Source organism: Rhyacophila brunnea, unplaced genomic scaffold (assembly GCF_057557595.1).
Source record: "Rhyacophila brunnea isolate RB1 unplaced genomic scaffold, BYU_Rbru_1.0 scaffold_13, whole genome shotgun sequence".
In the NCBI taxonomy this organism is placed as follows: Eukaryota; Metazoa; Arthropoda; class Insecta; order Trichoptera; family Rhyacophilidae; genus Rhyacophila; species Rhyacophila brunnea.
The window spans coordinates 42,387,241-42,407,820 of record NW_028232785.1 but is presented as its reverse complement, the minus strand read 5'-3'; the positions used below and the strand labels follow the sequence as shown (position 1 = coordinate 42,407,820).

The 20,580-nt window shown below is 36.2% G+C and overlaps 2 long non-coding RNA genes across 2 annotated transcripts in view; one reads left to right on the top strand and one right to left on the bottom strand.

The window, feature by feature from the left end:
- Positions 1-682: 682 nt before the first annotated feature.
- Positions 683-20,580, bottom strand: part of LOC147077567 (uncharacterized) — a 64,436-nt gene continuing 44,538 nt past the window's right edge. Inside the window, exon 5 of the long non-coding RNA XR_015069848.1 lies at positions 683-912. This is a non-coding gene — a long non-coding RNA (uncharacterized LOC147077567). The remainder of the gene's footprint in view (positions 913-20,580) is intronic.
- On the top strand, positions 13,330-20,267 carry LOC147077568 (uncharacterized). The gene is made up of 3 exons (XR_015069847.1): positions 13,330-13,742; positions 13,997-14,149; positions 17,987-20,267. It is a non-coding gene; the product is annotated as an uncharacterized LOC147077568 (long non-coding RNA).

Sequence of the window (20,580 nt, the reverse complement as noted above, 5' to 3'; positions counted from 1 at the left end):
TTACTTTCGGCTGTATGGATATTATCCCTGGCTCTATCCGACTGATTTTCTCTTTGGGATGCTTACATACTGTAGCTTAAAATTTAGAAGGGATCTTTATTTAGCTACATATTTTTTCAGACTTATACTTACCTTAGGAATCGAGGGCATCCGTTGTTTGTTCTCCCTCGGTGCAGAACTAACCTGCCATTAGTAATGCCAATTGGGAGGGCAGTAACCATGTTTAATGAAATCGTTTCGGATATTGATATATTCCACTTACGTGAGGGTGAATTTAGGTGGACGTTGTTTTATAAGTTTTTAAGATAGGGTCTATCAAAGTTCACTCTGTGTGCTTCCTTCTACTTTTATTTTGTCACTTATTTTATTTTTTTTCTTATTTTATTACTTATGCTCGCCGAAAGGACGGCCGCTGGACAAATGCCGTCATCCAGTGGTACCCAAGGGGCACGAAACGGCCACAGGATCGCCCTAAAAGCAGCTGGATTGACGAACTGGTAAAGTTCGGCGGAAATACGTGGCAGCGAACGACACAGAACCGAGAAAATTTAATAAAACGCAATTTTTTTAGTGCTTTATCAACTTTCGCCTCAGAGAGACAATTCTAAAGTTGATAATGTCTTTCTGAAGCAGACTTAACCGGTCCGGATTTATTAAAAAGTAAAAGTAAAATAAGTACTTATAATTTTCAGATTTATTAAATCAATAATACAATGCAGTTCCACCATTTATTGACAGTAAACACATTAAAAGAAATTCTAGTATGTAATTGACATAATTCATTGTTTTTAAATTGTTTTCCCTTGTCAGCTAGACACGACACTGCGCCTTCAAGAATACATGTCGCTCTGAAATCTCTTAGCATAATAATTCCGAGCCATACCAACATTTCGTAGGTCTCCAGTGTGCACTCTATAGATAGATGGTATTTAAATACCTTCCAGGAAGCCAGAATCTATTTTGCAGGAAGCAGAAAGGAAGGAAGGTTGAAGTTTTTTCTCGAAACCCAGTAAAGCTACCTCCAGCCTTCTCGGTACCCAGTTTTTTTGCTGTCACGTGCATTCTCCTTTTTTTGCAATCTTTACCGCTGTGCCCAAGAAGCACCTTTTCATGTCAAGTTGTGGAAGCTATCCATTTTTTTTTTTAAATTTTATCTGACATTAAGGGTTCATGTTTCAGACACTTACGTGAGCGTTGGTAGCACGCATAGGTTGAACACTTTATGGGGAACACAATGTGAGGTAGGTCACTTGAAGATACTATTCAGGAATGCGAAAAGTATCACCTGCATTATATAAATAATATTATTTTAAAAAGGTTATTCACCAACATGTCTCATTTCATGTTTTATAAGATTACGAAGTTGCAAGCATCTATATGAACAAACATTGCATTTTTAAGGTTTTTCACCAGTATGTGTCATTTTATGTGTTTTAAGATAATAAGATCTAGAGGATCTATATGGACATACATTGCATTTATAAGGTTTTTCACCGGTATGTGACATTTTATGACTTTTAAGATGACCAGATGTCGAGGTTCTATATGGACATTCATTGCATTTATAAGGTTTTTCACCAGTATGTGTCATTTTATGTGTTTTAAGATAATAAGATCTAGAGGATCTATATGGACATACATTGCATTTATAAGGTTTTTCACCGGTATGTGACATTTTATGACTTTTAAGATGACCAGATGTCGAGGATCTATATGGACATTTATTGCATTTATAAGGTTTTTCACCAGTATGTGTCATTTTATGTGTTTTAAGATAACTAGATGTCGAGCATCTATATGGGCATAGTTTGCATTTATAAGGTTTTTCACCAGTATGTGTCATTTTATGTCTTTTAAAATTACTAGATGTTGAGGATCTATATGAACATACATTGCATTTATAAGGTGTTTCACCAGTATGTGTCATTTTATGTGTTTTAAGATCATCAGATCTCGAGGAGCTATATGGACATTCATTGCATTTATAAGGTTTTTCACCGGTATGTTTCATTTTATGTTTTTGAAGATAACTAGATGTCGAGCATCTATATGGACATTCATTGCATTTATAAGGTTTTTCACCAGTATGGTTCATTATATGATTTTTAAAACTACTAGATGTCGTACATCTATATGAACATAGTTTGCATTTATAAGGTTTTTCACCAGTATGTGTCATTTTATGTCTTTTAAGATGACAAGATGTCGAGCATCTATATGAGCATACATTGCATTTATGAGGTTTTTCACCAGTAATTGTCTTTGAATGTACTTTGACATTACTATGTTGCGAGACTAATACGCTCTGATTTTGATCAGGAATCACGTCCATGTGCACCATTTTGTGAGTTTTTAGAGCATTTTCGCATCCGAAAACTGCGTTACAAATGCAGCAAATCAAATTACGTGAGAAATGGTTTACTCTTCTAAGAATAAGTCGGATTTCCTTCGGAGCACCTCGTTCTAAGATTTCTCGTTTAATGCTATTCTCATCTATCGTCACTTCTGAATACTGTATCGTTGTATCCTGGATGCTATCGTCTGAGGATTGTTGACTCTTATCTGTATCGTGATGCCTCGTGAAAAATCCCTTCGTAGAAACCTAGAAAAATCGTAATAATCGATATCAATATTATCATTATGAGTTATAATGTTCAATTTGTTTTTTTGACGCTTTTGTTTTTCAGCACTTTCAGACATTATTAAAGAGCGAAGTGAGAGTGAAATATTGTTATGGAAAGATCCATTAGTGGGTCAAAACAATGCACTTATATGTATGTATACATCATCTTCGATAACAATAATTATATCTTGTTTAATTTAGTGTGTCGTTGGAGAGTGTGCACAGTGCCTGCCATGATGAAAGGCAAAGCTAGAAAATTATATTCAAATTTCATCAAGCAACCTCGATCATTGACAGTATTTTAATATTTCATACATCAGAATTCCACACGATTTAATTGATTCTTAACGACTGGTACTATTCCGCATTGGAGAAAATGTGGCCAATAATTACCAGTAGAAACCTATACTGCTGGTTTTAATATATCGTGAATTTGGAACATGATTATTAAAAATATTATCGCTATTATTAATAATGTGCAAATAAATTAATAACGTTTGGCTTGCCCACTTTTGCGGCACACTTTGCTTTTGTCTATAAATTAATGGTCGTTTAACGATAAAGAGTTATTTGAACACAAATTTCCATTAACTTTTATTTGTTTAGTCTGCAACAGATTAGGGTCAGGGGTCCAATCACTTATCCACACTAAAAATATACGCTGCATGCAAGGAGAAGTGAACCGAGAATATCTTACTTTAGAGATGAATCTTTAACCACAGCACATGACTACACTCATTAAAGATGGTGTTTGTTTTTATAATATTAATAATTTATAACAAAGCACATGGGAGACTTCAAATTTTATGTCAGGAGAAATATTGCTAGTTTAATGACTACTTGGTGCGATTTGCATTAAATGTCAGTTACCTTTTTGTTTATTGTCATTTCACAACTATTTTTTTTTTGCTTAGATAGAACTTACGAAAGGGTTAACTGTCAAACCGAGCTGTGATTCTGCGCATACTTTTTTGACATTTATGAACAGTATTTAGACAGGCAACCATGAATAGAGCGACGATCGAGCACCGATTCCAAATTGTCAAAATAATCTTTGACTAAACGGATTAGTTAATAGACAAAATTGGCGTATATGGAGTCCAATCTAGGTGATACCCTACTTACTCAATTACATAAAATAAATGCACGGCTTTCTGCGGTTCACATGCTAGTGAAATCATCAAACTTTATTTATCAAAAAATGAAGCCGGCACTCGCGTTGCGGTCAATGGAGATCATTAGATCATTGATCAATATCAATGATATTTTTTGCTATTGCATATATGGATGACATTGATGCGGATAAGATGTAGTACCTACAAGATGAAACTACGTAGTTATAACTGCTACCGATGATGTTATACGTAGTTAAAATTTCAAGTAATTTATGGTTAATAAGTTGCTGATTAGCAATTACGTCCGTGTGAATCAGTTTGTTACTTTAGTAACTTACTTTCATCATCCAAAATTGCGTTCCAAAGCCCGCGCCGACTTTTCTCCCTACAGACGGACGCCAGCGGACACGGAATGGGGGCTGTCCTCTTCCAAGATAGGGACGACGGCGATCGACACATCATTTTATACGCCAGCGGTTGCCTATCTGCAGTGGAACACAAATACCACAGCAATGAACAAGAGGCCTCCGAGATCACCTGGGCTATTAAACGTTACAGGGTCTGCCTAGAAGAACGAGAGTTCACCCTGGTAACCGACGATAAGGGGCTCATTTGGCTTCAACAAGCGAAAGACCAAAGAGCGAAACTAACCCGATGGGCGATCCTATTATCAGAGTTTTCTTTCAACATAACCCACTGTCAAGGGAAAGATAACCAAATACCGGACGCTTTATCTCGGAACCGCAACCGTCAGAAGACATAGACATGGACGTATGAGCATACCAGAGGGACCGACAACAGATCCAACCCCCATGGATTTAGTGCTGGAGTTACCAGACTTGGCGACTGGCATAGTACACAAGCAACGAGACGATCCGGAGTTGGCCGAGATGCTCACCGAAAGACCCACTCAAAGAGACGACACCCAGAGTGACGATCGCACTACAATGCACGACGGCGCCCTATGTCGAGTAGTAAAAGGCAGACGCCTGACAATAGTACCACGCTCGCAGCAGTCATAAGGACGTACCATAACGACCCTAAAGCAGGTCACCCCGGAGCGGAAGAAACCAACAGGGCGATCGGACGACTATATTTCTGGAAGAAGCAACGAAAACAAGTAGACGATTACCTCCGCAAGTGTCGGACCTGCGCCACCAAGAAAAGGGGGGCATTACATACGGCAGTTACACAAAGGCCGCATACAGAAGCGCGCCGCCCATAGGACATAGCATCCAATACCACTAAGAATGGCAGTTTTCATTTACTCTGTGTATAAGACAGAAAAAATATGTAGCAAATTAAGATCCTTCTAAACTTTAAGCTACAGTATGTGAGCATACCTAATCAGTATACCTCGCCCGGCAAATCTTTATGAATAAAACCACGCTGGAGCAATGCTAATAAAGTATGCGTATTTACTTATATACACTATCGAGTTATTTCGGAATTTGGCACTCAAACTACTCTACTTGATGCTAACCCAACTTATAACTGCATTTTATCGCAAAATTGTGTATAGCGATGACGCTCATTTTTGCTTAACGGATTTGTTAATAAGGAAAATTTCCTACACGGGAAAATACCAATCTAGAAGACTTTCTATAATTTATTACATTCACAAAAATGCATCATTTGGTGCGGTGAATGGATATCCTTGTCGAGCCATGATTATTACTTTGTTTTAAATATGGAATCATTCCAAAGAACAGTGATTTCAACAGGAAGTGCCATACAGCTACCGCAACTATCGCTTTATTTGAATCAAGATTTGCAGATAAATTCATTTAGAGGAATGAATTCGTGAAGTCACTGTTATATGCTGATAAACCAGCAGCATTTAACGCATTAGAACCCAACATTTCCCGTACTATACGACCAACAGTGCTTTAACAAAAGTAGTCCGAATTGGGCGCCCAGAATTTGACTTCGGCCTATCGGACAAAACCGCATTTGTTTTTAAACATACCTGGTCTAATGGCTTGTATCGCAGATTAGAGCAGCCAGGTTGAGTTAATTTATCATTGATTTGGTGAATTGCATTCTCAACTAATTCTTCTTTGATGACGGCTGCCTCATCATTATTCTCATACTTAATATTCATCAGACCGTTTTCGCGCTTCTGAAAATAACATTATAACGATTAAGTAACAGTATCATCATTACGATAAGCCAGATAAGGTCTCTCAAAGCTTTTTCTTCAATATTTGGTCGCCAATATTTGACTTTATTTGGCAGGTGAATGTATAATCACCGAACGACATTCCAATGTTATGGGCAATCCGACAAAATAGTAAACACTCTTTCGATTATACTTATTTGTTTTAGTTGAATTAGGAGTACATTTCACAGATGGCTTTAAAATTCATTAAGCTTTGCCTATACCAAACCATAACTATAAAAAAATATTCTTCGATCTATAAAATATCCAAAGATCTGTATGATTATTATGGTCACCTTAATCTAATGAAAACAAATAAGTATGACTGATAAAGTTTTGTGTGTACTATTTATGTTGCATATTAGCAGCCTATGTACACCCTTCGCCACTGGATGATACTTATTATGATTACAAATAAAAATATACAAAGTAGTATATTATTTATATAGTTTCAGATGACAATATATAATACATTATATACCTAACAACAATAATCAAATGAGCATGTATATTATATGAGTTACCTGTGAATCACTTGCAAACGTCGACGCATCAAACTTTTCATACAAGTGACTGCTTTGTTCGCATGTAAAAGCCACTTCATCAAAAGTCAGCGACTCATCGTGCATACGTTTATGGTACTTCAAAATGAGCGCGGATGAAAAAAAATTACAACACACGTTGCAAACAAAATTTCTAAAGAAAAATGAAGCTCTGTTCAACCTTACACGGACTTCTTTCGCAGACGCAATCGCTATTTCCTTTTTGATGACCATTTCTTGCACTTCAATTTCACCAAACGACTGTGCAGATTGTCTCTCAAAGATATCAGGTGCAATCATACAATCCATGTCGCGGTTTACGAGCGGGGTCTGTCAAGAAATAAAATACAAACATAAATCAATCAAAACATTTATACTAACAATATAGAAAACCAACCAACATAAAGGTTGCAAAGTTTCTGGACTATGACCACCTAGAAAGGCAATTTTTGGACAAAGCTGTATCGAAGTCATTGTATGAGAAAGTGATTAGAATGTATGAGAAATTTAATTTCTAATTAGATTTTGACAAACGCGTCTGAAAGTGGCGGAGGCTTTTGAGCGTTATAAGCTTCGACGGTTGAGGCGCTAATTTTGACAGATTTAATGTCGGAACGTGACGTTGAAAGGCTTTTTATTTATTGTTTTTTTTCATTTACATATTACCGTTGGAAGTGTTGTTTTGTATTTAAATTCTCAATTAAGTAGGTATTTATTGTGTTTTGTTATAAAGAAACATACATATTTTATTAATATTAGGTTTGTAAAATACATCGGAAGTTTCGTTCACATTCTCGTAGGTACTGATTATTATAATAACACTATTATGAGGTAAATATTGAAGTAAGTACGAGTAGCTTCTTTAAGAAATAATTATCTACGTACAACAATCAATCGTTTTAAGAATTCAGCGATAACTAATATAAGTACTGATTAAATAATATGTTAATGTCATTACCACATTTTAAGTTATTGTACACGTAGGTACCCAAAATGGAAGTGATTCACGCTGAAATTTTGTTGATAAGATTTGGTAACCGGACGGATCCATTCAAAATGACAGACGAGGCGTCTGTGAAACGATTCCGGTTATCGAAACCATTGGGAGATATAATATTCATTGACAGGTTGTAAAATCTAATATCAACCCCAACTAGCTGTCATGTGAGCATAGACAAAAATATAATGCAAACTCTTAAGCGACCATAAATAATGTCCATTCTGTATTTTTGTTGCATTATTGGACACCGTTCGAAGCACCATACCTCCTTTGAAGATACTGTTGCGTTTTGCTTATTGTTTGCGTACCGCTTCGTTCGAAAATTTTCCTTCAGCTGTTGAGTCTTGTTATGTTCAAAATGAACATAACCAATATTTATACTTCTGGCAACCCCGACGATGATCTATGGTAACGTCGATGGAGCGACGCGATTAATAAGAGATGTCGCTGTTGGAATTTCCGGCCGCAACGGACGTCGCGAGGTGCGAAAGAAGCAACGCGGCTTTTTGATTCTGTCTGTCATCCAGGATAGTCGTGCTCTGCTTTGGTTTTACCCAAAACTTATAATGGACGTCACTTAAAGCAGCACGATTGCAGCCGCAGTGCTTCAAGCCTCTGTGTCGTTCCAAGTTTGGTATTTTAAAACTATTACTATTTGATTCACTTATCTTCCAATGTTTCTTTTAAAACTTAGCTGCTTGCCTTTATTATAGTATTTCCTTAATAACCCTTTAATGTAATATTCTTGTTTTTTGCTATAATATAGTTTCGGTCAAGTACATAAATTGCTCTTTCATTTATTATTTCCCCTTTACTCCACACTGCTATATAATTATAATCTTTCACGGTATCAAGACCGTGTGGCGTCCAGGACTTTAATAAGTACATCTTTAATCATAGATTGCACGTGCCTTCAGCCGTGCAATCCCCTTTTGTATTCTAATTTAATTTTTTTACAGTTGTCAGTTGCGAGGTTACAGAAGTAATTATTGTTCAGCTTGAAAAGGATGCACGTAACCCATGGCCTTTTGCTTATGTCTCATGCTCAGCTCTTTAACTTTATACTTTATTCCATCCCAAATCTAGAGAGCTTTCTTTTTTCTCTTTTATTTTGTAGTTGTGACGATAAGGATCACAACTACAAAATATTAATATATCAGTCTTTACGATTGAATATGCACGTCAATGAGGTTTAATTTTATCGCTGCGCTCATGGATACACCCTTAGGCCGCGGACCTGGTGGAAACGCTCATGCAACGCGCGATGAAGTCTAGACTAATTATCCGCTCCAAATGCTTGGCCTGTCCCACGTAGGAGCGTCCTTTACCAGCGGTTTGAGCCAGTGGCACGTCACCTTTTCAATATAAAAATTCATTTAATATATTTAAAGAAATCGAGAACCTGAACAGAGTTGTTTGGATTATAACCAGAGGGTATTGTATGATCTTTTTGTAAAATACCCACATTGTAAACTGATATCGCTTAACAAATTCACATTACAAACATTTGTAAGTCTACACGTATTCACCTGCACACATTGTTATCAATTAAATGTAGTCTGGGCAGCCCGTATCATACAGATTTATGAGATTTAATCAAAACAACATTCGTCGAGACCACACGGCGTTACTTTTAGTGAAACAAAATCTGTAGACACGTCCACGCTCGCATGTTTGTTTGTGCGTTTGCATACGTTTTCTATTCGTGGCGAAATACAAAAAAAATGCACATTTGTTTACAATAGTATCTATGAATTGTTTTTATACAAATGTTTGCAAACAATTGATATGCAACTTTAAAACTGTTTATATAATGTTTTTTTATTTATCTTGATTTGGGACTTGGCATAACTCGGCACATGATGGCGGTTTCACAACGTTTTTAGTATTGGTGAATTTGTAATCATGTAATAATTATTGCACCATCCATTCTGCCCTGAGAGAAGCGGAAGATCGAGAAGGATGGAAAGTCTTGGTCGCTCAAAGGAAGACGAAATTCAAATTTGGTCACGATCCTCAGCCATGAGTGTACTACCAAGAAGAAGAAGAATTATTGAGATCTTGACTACACTCGCCTACGTAAACAAGTGTGTATTTATAAAGTGTTCATTTTATTATACATGCAAAGCTAAATATGGAAAATATTATGTAAATAAACATAAATAATTTACATAGCCCGACAGTCACTAGATCAAAATTGATAAAGGTTTATGTATATAATTCCCCACACAGAAGCGGGTTTTATTTGTATATGTAAAAATCCCGTATTTCACAAAAACAGTGAATTCTCAGCATACCTATAAGATTAACCGAACCAGAAAAAATGCCGAACTACTAAAAAAAACAATAAGAATTGAAAACTTTGAAATGTTTAGTAACGCACAAGCGCATTTTTTGAAACGTTAATAATAATATTATATAAAATCTGGTAAAAATTAATTATACATTATTTTATTCAGAATTAAATAATATAATAAAATAATAAAAGGTTTCACAGCGCTGACCGCGTATGGTTTTGACAAGAAACATGACACCTGACGAAATAAATTAATAAGAAAGTTATTAGTTGCCGCGTAAGCAATCGGCATTATTATTATTACACCCATAACAAAATTATTTTGTCGCCAGCAATATAATAATAATATTTCATTTTATGTTCCGCATAATTAAAAAAATACAATGGAGCAGGAATAACGTAATTATAGTAGGTATGTATTTGTATTTAGTTAAAAATAGACATTTCCGATTTCAAAATTACAATATTTTGGACGTACCTGCTATAATACCTATAGACTTTTTTTATATCTTACATAGTGCGCGGACCAAAAACATACGCCAAATAGTTCGTCCGGCAAAGAAGCTTGGTTACCTACGAGGAATGGTTATCAGCCATTCGCCGAATTCATTGGAACCTTGCTCTGTTACATATTGTGTACCTTGTTAATATCAAAATCAAGGTTAATGTGCATTTTAAATCTAAAACTATCGTAAATAAATTTCATCAGTGTACCTTTATCAGTGGCGGGTTTAGAGACTTGATAAAGAATACTACCGACGTACCTAATAACAATAACAACGTATCTATTTCCCTATCCAATTATTATTGAAGATGACAGTGATGACACATAATATTGGTGGTTAATTTTTATATGTGCACGTACGTGTGAGTTGGAGGAATTCTGCATCTCTGCAATCGACATCTTCAGGCAATATGTAGGTAATCTTGACTCAATAGGTAGGTACCTACTTTGTTGTATTAATTTTATTATATAAGATATAATTAACTGCATTTATTGACAGTGTTTATTTACTATTGATGAGTGCGCATAGTGCCAGAAGATGCCGTAAGTCAAAAACCGGGTAGCAAAAAACGACTCAAATGGAATACATAGTACAAAACTTAAATGCATTAGATTATTTATACCTGTACATATTAAAAAAAAAAAACTTAAAAGTATAGGTACATGCTAGTGTACTTCATAATAATATGGGCTTAGTAGGTATTTTCCTTCAAATAAAAATGAATAGCAAACTAAGACGCGCGTAAAACACAAACTATTTTGTGATCCAAAAGATTCATAGCAGCGGCTACCTAAAGCTACCAATTGCAGACGTTTTTTGAAGTCGGGGAAAGGAAGGGCGAGGGAACAGTCAATTTTGTTTGACACACCGCTAGCTAGCCGCTCGAAACGCTGCAAATTCGACGAGCGGCCAGACTGTCTACCGCTCACTCTCCGCGCTTTCATGGTGGTCCCCATACATTTTTTGGCTCCGCTCGACCTGGCCGCCCCTACGAGGCCCTCAGACTTAAGCCCGGTTCGATTAGGTAGATTAGGAGTAGTTTAGTCGAGTGGCGAGCAATTTAGTAACTAAACGTGTACGAATAGACAAATTGACTCGAGTACTTTAGTGAAATCATTTAGTTGAGTCAATCCATTTTGTTGTAATTTTTCGGTCGAGTGGCGACCCCCACTACCTCTCACTATATACCAAACAAGTGATGATATCGAATCGAACTCTATGGATAGACAATTTGGGTGGAGTCATGGGACAACACGACCAAAAGCGGTTTATTGTTCGCATATGGTTACTAATGAATAATTGGTATCGGTTACTACGCAATAATATACCTACCTAATTCTACTGAACTCCCACTGACTAAAATATTAATATGAACATCGCGCAATATATAAATGCAGAAGAATCTCAGTTTTTCTTAATCCTAAAAATATTACAATGTTCATAGGTAGGTAACGCAATATTATGTTGAGAAAATGACATAGGTACGGAATATAATAAATGACTATCATTTTTAGGTTAGGTCCTGTCTGGAGAGTTATTACTTTGACAGACGTGAGAAGTGGTTTGACGTTTCAGACCAAATCATTTTTGACGGTCACAAAATGGTTTGCACTTTGCTGATACAGTGAACTAAACGTTAAATCTAAAACTATTCCGGCTTACTTATAACGCTTGCGCAGTGTGCCAGTTTTGACCTGTCAAACTGTTTAGCTGGAACGCCTCAATTTATGTTGTCATGCAGCATGGTAGATAATTTAGTAAAATTTGAGGCTTACAACATTAATTTGTTACATAAAGTTTTGACAATAGAATTGGTCTATTTCCACCCCATTTCACACGTATGTAGGTATAGCTTCCGTTTATTGTATTTTATGGCTGCAAGTAGTTTTTTGTAGACAATAGGCTTACCTTGTATTACCTACTTGCCTAAAAAGAACTCACGGACGATTAATTTCATTTATTCACCATACAATTGATCACAATTTTAGATTCGTACCTATTAATTATTGCTTTACATTCGAATGATTGTGATGTATAAATCATCATAAATAAATGCTCATGGTTTTGTTTTAAAATATCAGTGTGAGCTAAAACCACTAAATGAAACAAGTTGGAGCGAATTAATAATGGTGAAATGAGTTTCAAAGATGCATTGCAAATTCAAACCTTCAATATTATAAGACGGCATCAAGGGAAGAAAACGGCACATATACCTACGTACAATTGAACGTACCTGATGATGTGGCCTGTAATCTGAATATGAACAACCCGGTTGAGGATCTTCATCATATAATGGATGTGAAACATCTTCAATAATCTCGCGCTTGACGACAGCTGGATGATCATCTGTCTCAGATTTTATATTAGAGAGGTCCGCCATATTAAAGTGCTGAAAAAAGCATTATTACATTTTGTAAACACGGTAAAACAGTTTCATGTCACGTCATCACCATATATCATTGTATAATATTTATATTTAACATGAATTAGTAGATAAACAAACCAACCCTTTAATATCACTAGCTGTCAAATTGTATAAACATGTATTTTTTTGAAACAATTAATATCACAATATGTTCCTACATAGTTTGTAAAAAGCTACAGTTTATAATGTAAAACGAATCATTGTTATTCTCAATCTAATGTTATTGTAAAAAAAAATTAGTTTCCAAAAACTAACCTCGAAATTGCAACTTGAAACGACCGCATTGTTTGGATGGATACTCAGCGTGTCAAACAAAGGCTTGCCTTCTATATCGGAGTGTCCTCCATCACATCGTTGCTTTGCATCCATGTTAAGGGTATATATTCCAGAAGCCACGTGTTATGTGACAGAGAGGATCCTTTCAAGGTAATATTAGAAAAGTGTTGCCGCAATACTGAAAAGTATTCCTGTGGAAACTAGGTACCTATAATAAAAATACACACTTGACACGGTGACACAATTATATGTATGTTTTGTTGTCTAACCAAAACAATGGTACCAAAATGATCGTCAGCATTTCAGCAATCATAACGAGAACAGCGCATCTCACTATATAATAACTAATAAATCAAATTGGGTTTTTTTCTCCTATACTGTAAACACTGGCGATATTTTTTTCGTGACGGCTCCACACTCTACTAGTCTCCAGCGACAGGACACACGATTTAGTTACGATAAAAGTTCTACGTGTAGGCGGTGTTCTTGTCATTAGCATCTGTACCATAATACCTACAAAATTCAATAAGTACATTCTTGTTTATCAGATAATAGCTACACGGAATATTATTGACTGCATTTCGGCAACACTTATATACAACACAACAGAAAGTTGTCTCTAGCACAATGCATAGGTACGATTGTTGATACGCAACAATGGAAGTCAAGCGAGAATGTGATGGAGACCAATCTGGTACTGAAGACAAGTTTGATGTAACAACCAGCCACCATAACAGCCCTGACACGCGCATCTATATAAAGCAGGAGAACACAGACGAATTCATTTGCGATTTTGAGGTTAGTTTTTATTTATTAAGTCCTTTCCTGCGATTTTTTATAATTATTTTAGCAGAATACCTTCGATAAGTTTATATTTTTTACAAATTGTTTAAGAACATACGAGGATGTCAAACTTTCTTTCAAAAACCTTTTGACATACATTTAGACAGCTACCTACCTCAATTATATAAGTAAGCATTGTTATAAAATGGGTACGCGAGCTCAAAATTGTTTTTTTATATGATTACAAAAATGCATAATGTTTCCTTCAGTATCCAGCAACGCGACTCGCTGAAATTAATCCCGAGATTGACCTCCAGCTGGTTGACGTTAAACGCGAGTTCGTTGTAGATGCAATACACCCTTTCCATGATGAAAATCCAACACCTGGATGTTCGCATTCAGATAACGGACCAGTACAGCAGGTAATTGTATATTATGCGATATTTTCTTCCATCGGCTATGTATCCTATCACAGCTTTGTGACTAAATTTAAATAGGTAGATATTATCCTCGTCTCGGTTATACACGCTTCCTACAACTATTTCACTTACCTATGTATCTGGTTTAGTGTGAGTGGGCGCATTGACCTGCAGTATTTGAATGTGATGTCTGTCACTGATGATGACCAATCGAACTCTTCTTTCAGAAAGTACTTTTGTCATAACAATATTGTTTGTAGGTAGGTAGCAGAAGACGTCACATGCTGGCATGGCGACAAAGTAAGTCTGTGGTTTTGTAATTCCGCAGAATATTTTGAATGATTTAATTTCAATGAACTTTAACAGTTTATACGTGTGCGTACTTTAAAATTACTTGCGATATTGCATCCATACATAATATTGTGAACAGTGCCAGCGCCATCTTAAGATACAAAGCATCAGCATATCTTTTTGTACACGCATTTCTCAAACGAGTTATCCCACTGTTCAGCTGTCAAAATCAGATTTCAGATTGCCTCCAAAGCAACATAATTATAAGGTCTTTCTCGTTTCGTATTGAATTATTATAAAAAAATCGCAAATCAAATTTATAACCTATCAGTGTTTTTGTTATAAATATACATTCCTGTTATTCGTCAGTTATCAAAGTCAAACTATTTCTTCGTGCAAAAAACGGTGGTAACATCGATTTCCAAAAAATGTCTTATGTAGGTAGCATCGAGCTCATTTATACACTACTGGATTAATCATATGCTTCTTAAAATGACGCCCGATTTTCAGCGACTCGGCCAGTGTTAAAACTTACTGTTTTATTATCAGCGGACTTAACTCGATATAAGCTCACTTAATATTTGTCTCGAAAACGACCTGGCAATAATTATGAGTAAGCCCGATCTAGCTTGCATCTTACTCTAACTAAAGCCTTGTTCGGACTGTGCCAGTGATTTAGTAAAGTGGATAATTTGTTGATTAAAACTTTGATAAATAATGGAAATATTTCACAGAAAACTTGTTGTTATTGAAAGTAGGTAAAGATGTAGGTAGGTACACATTATCCTAGTGTTCATTAGAATAATTATAATTTATAATTATTCATTTATCATTCTGTTTATTTTTTGTAGTCAGTAAGTACAATGGAGCATAAAATCAGGGGCGGATCAAGTCAAATGGCCATACTATTAAATCTTTCTTCTCCCATAGTACTTCTCAAATAATTTTTTACACGCTTTAAAATAGAAAACGATCTTTCACCTGATGCATTGGATAAGGGTAGGTATTGTTAAAAAAATATTTCTACAATTGGGAATGTGCAAAACATTTCTTTGGCGGCTCGACAGATGTCTGATGTGGATTTAATATTGTGCATAAAGTACCTATTTATTACCTAAACAAACTACAAAAATACATAGGTAAGCACACAAAAATATAATAGGTAGGTATCCTATGTAAATTAGTATTCATCAATAGGAATTTGGAGCATAAATCGATTTAATTCAACAACGCCGTTTTTGCACAGTGTCATTTGAATTATTTTTGAAGTAACGACAGACGGCAGCACTCTCGTGTCGCGCGAATGGTGTCCTCTTTGAAATATCCGTCGCTCTCGACGCTCTGTTCATTTTGACGCGTCACTCACTAATGCACTGTGTTCGGACACTTTTCAGTTACTAATTCACTAGAGCTCTCTGACCGACTGAGAAGTGGAAATGCAGCGTACTTCGCGCTGAGTCGTCTGTTCAGGTCCAAAATGCTGGCCATCAAAACGAAATTCCGGGTGTATAACGTGGTCATCAAGCCAATCGTCATGTATGGATGTGAAACGTGGGGTTTAACAGAAAAACAAGAAAAGGCGCTCCAAGTGTTTGAAAACAGAATCCTCCGGAGAATACTTGGACCCGTCAATGAGAACCACCGGTGGCGCATCCGCACAGACGCTGAGCTCTTCGACCGATACCAACCTAGAATCACTAATATTCTGAGGTCAAGAAGGCTCAGATGGGCGGGCCACGTTGTACGATCTGAACAATCTAGAACTCTCTATAGGATTTACAAAGGCACACCAGCTGGCACTCGACCTCTTGGCCGCCCTCGACGGAGATGGGCGGACAACATTCAAAGGGATGCGGAAAGGCTGGGGATAGTCAACTGGGAAGAGAGAGCGCTGGACAGAGATGCCTGGAAAAACGTTGTGCAGTCGGCCATGGACCTGAACGGCCCCTAGCGCCAGTTTAATAATAATAATAATTCACTAAATCACTCGGCTGGTCCGGACCGGCCTTAATAGTCAGCTCATGACGACTTGCTCTGTCCGCTCAGACATGAATTTTTGGTAGGTTGCAAGCTTTGGGTTGCAGCACCCTGAGGGTCACTATTCCAAGAACGCAAATTTAGTTTTACAGCCAGGGAAATACGGGTGAAATTCGGGAATCCATGTTAACGGTCTTAACGCATTATACCTACAGGGAAATATTATAAGACGATATTCGTAATATCTTCTTCTGTGGTACATTTTTAAAATGACACTTGTATGGGAACTCCTCATCAAGTAGTATATCAATGATTGAGCTATACATTACGTTTATGGAAGATGTGTTAATGTTAGTATAGTAATTATGATACACTTCATCTATCAAAATCAAACCAGTCCCATTCTCAAGACAGCTGCAAACCAGCAGACAATACATTAGGGATAGGCATACATGAGGTCAACGAGAACCTCATTCTGGATTTTCATAATTATATAAAGTACCACACCATAGTCACGTTCTCACATATATCGAATAGGTTTATAGAAAGTGTTAAATGACATTACAATAATCAATTTGTTTCTGATAGAAAACGCGTTTTATAAAATGATATAAGTATATATTAATAATTATGATTGTGTCAAGCTTTTTAAGGTTGTGCTTGATTTAAATTGAAGTATGTTCTGGACTCCAAAAATCGAAGTAAAAACAAAGCTTATGTACCAATTCACACCACCCAGTACCGACATAGCTATGCGTATTTTATAGAGTTTTTAATACTATTTTTACCAGTGGTATTTACCAATCGATGCGCAAACGGAACCGAAACTCGTGCATAAATGACAGATCGTATTGTATAAAAATTAATAATAGGAAAATTCTCTTCAAGAATTTACGTTTATCGTAAATATATAATTAAACAAATCGCTCCTAATGCTTTATGCGTGACACATAATATTATCGCACTCACCTCATCAGGCGGCGGTGGATGCCGCTCCCCGAATCATCTGATCGCAGCAATTCTGGTGTCATTTTGTGTGTAAAGAACCAAGCCAAGTAATACAGTAACAAACTATTTCATTGGCACCAACAAAAATGCCTGTACCAAATAAGAAGCAAACACTTGGTGGAGCTACTAGTAGTAATTCTGACAGACCGTGAATATGGAGAACCGTGCAGTTATGGGAATTCTATAAAAGAAGCGTGGTTAAAATGCTCCCACGACTCTTGAAAAATTTGAAAACAAGCAAAAATAACATAATATTCAAAGAATGAAAGATCTGCATTCGTCTAGAAATACGGTGAAAGATAGAATCTATCATTGTAATATTTAAACTTTTTTTAATAGATTTCTTAAAAACTACCTTTTCATTTTTTCCGTATAAAGAAACTGCTCGGCACGTCAGACAGTCGAAAGATTATATTTGGAAAATTTTGGCACGCGTGCCTACGTAAAAAGGTTCGCTAACACCGTGTCTAGGTATAATATTTCTACCTCGATCTCATACTTATAATAATGAACTATTATTTTCAAATCTCATAATTTCTTAATACTTTTAAATGTATTTTTTAGATTATCGCTAGAAGCACTGTTCCGGCCAATGTTGCGAGCCTCATGTCGTCCTGGGACGTGACTGAAGCACAAGCGTCTAGCAAAGACCTACACATTGAGGAACAAGATATTAAGCAAGAACCCAAGGAATATATAGAAAGGTTCAAAGATGTCGCCTGCCGCAATAGTAAACGTGATATTTGTCAATCGAATATGGTAAACACAGAATTATTAGTGGCTGTTATACAACTGGAAAAAAAAACGTTTCACAAAGAAAATTTTGTATGCAGTAACTGTTTTGATTTTTTTTCATCGTTCGACCTAATGTTGCTTTACAAAGCGATACACAAAACCACAATTGCGAAAACGACCGATTCTGTTGCAAGGCTGGTTAAATGTGACGATGGTCATTTTTCAAGATTTCGTCCTGGTCACGTCATGAAGCCACTCGACATGACTCATTCTGGTGAAAAGCCATTTAAGTGTGATAAATGCAGTTACTCATGCACGACGTCTGGTGGCATGAAAACACACAAAATGACCCATTCTGGTGAAAAACCATTTAAATGTGTCAAGTGCAAGTACTCGTGCAGACAGTCAGGTGACATGAAAACACATAAAATGACTCATTCTGGTGAAAAACCATTTAACTGTGATAAATGTAATTACTCTTGCAGACAGTCACGTAACATGAAAAGACATAAAATGACTCATTCTGGTGAAAAGCCTTTTAAATGTGATATATGTAATTACTTATGTAAACAATCTGGTCACTTGAAAACACACAAAATGACTCATTCTGGTGAAAAGCCATTTAAATGTAATATATGTAATTACTCATGCATACGTTCAGTTGACCTGAAAAGACACAAAATGACTCATTCTGGTGAAAAGCCATTTAACTGTGATAAATGTAATTACTCTTGCAGGCAGTCAGGTAACATGAAAAGACATAAAATGACTCATTCTGGTGAAAAGCCATTTAAATGTGATATATGTTATTACTTATGTAAACAATCTGGTCACTTGAAAACACACAAAATGACTCATTCTGGTGAAAAGCCACTTAAATGTGATATATGTAATTACTCATGCATACGTTCAGTTGACCTGAAAAGACACAAAATGACTCATTCTGGTGAAAAGCCATTTAACTGTGATATATGTAATTACTCATGTAAACAATCTGGTCAGTTGAAAACACACAAAATGACTTATTCTAGTGAAAAACCATTTAAATGCGACATATGCAATTACTCATGCAGACAGTCAGGTGACTTGAAAAAGCACAAAATGACTCATTCTGGTGAAAAGCCATTTAAATGTGATAAATTCAATTATTCATGCAAACAAGCAGGTAACATGAAAACACACAAGATGACTCATTCTAGTGAATATCCATTTAACTGTGTGTAAAATGCAAATACATGTATATCATGCATATCATGCAGACAGTCCGGAAAAATGAAAATACACAAAATGACTCATTCTGTTGAAAAGCCATAATTTTTAAAGTGTAATAACTCGTGCATAACGTCTAGTTGCCTTAAATTGCACAAAAAGACGCAATCTGGGGAAAAGCCTTTTGAATGTGATAATTGTAATTACTCATGCATAAAATTTGGTAGCATGGCACTGGCTGTGCTTTTTATTGAACTGTAAACTGTGAAAGAATGATTCGGATGCTGGGGGGAAGGGGAGGGTATGTTTAGGATGCCAGTTACTGACCTTTTATGCTATTGAGGTTGGCTCCGTGGCCTGTTTGTCAATCCTGGTCGTATTATCAGTCTCGTTGGGTATTGTTCATTGGGTCATGCGGTGCGTGTACTTGACGGTTTAGCTTAGGTAAGTGTTTATATGCCCACGATTGATGAATGACTGACCGTTACTTGTCGCGCCAGGCAATGGTCAAATTGTCAGGTGGGTAGAAATTTATCCGTTGTATTAGGGCCATCCTAATTGGCGTATTCAGACAAGGCCATTTGAAGCATATTTCACGATTTATTTATTTTTAAAAAATCCCGCATTTTTGGGACATAATTTCAATATATAATTATATTATACCAATAAAAGCGTTAGCTACCTATTCACTAATTAGCTAGGATAAAGTATCTGTAGTAAAGACTTTGAAATAATGGTCAGTCGAGAAGTGACCGAATGCGCGTACGTCATTTTTATCATCAACCGATAACGTTAACAATTAATATTTTTGTAGCCCATTCTATAGCGACATAATATTATTATGTAACCGTATGTAATATTATTTTAAACCATACAATAATAACTATTGCCTCTGTGCTAAATACAGTTTTTGAATACTTCAAACCCACTTGCTCTGAGAAATCTCGTTTGTTGTATTTTGGATTTGTGTAAGTGGACGTTAGGTTTTAGTGACATAAATTCAAGTGTATCGAACTCCACTACCGTAAGCTAGTTGTTTTTTTTTTAACCATATCCGATCCTAATAGGAACACATGGGCCTCCAACTGATTTTGGTTTTACGTGAAACGGATGTCAGCCACTTGCTCAACCTATTAAGTCCATACTCTGACCCTACATAAATTGAAAAATAATATGTGTACATGCCAGACTCACGATTTGAACTTGGGACTGCC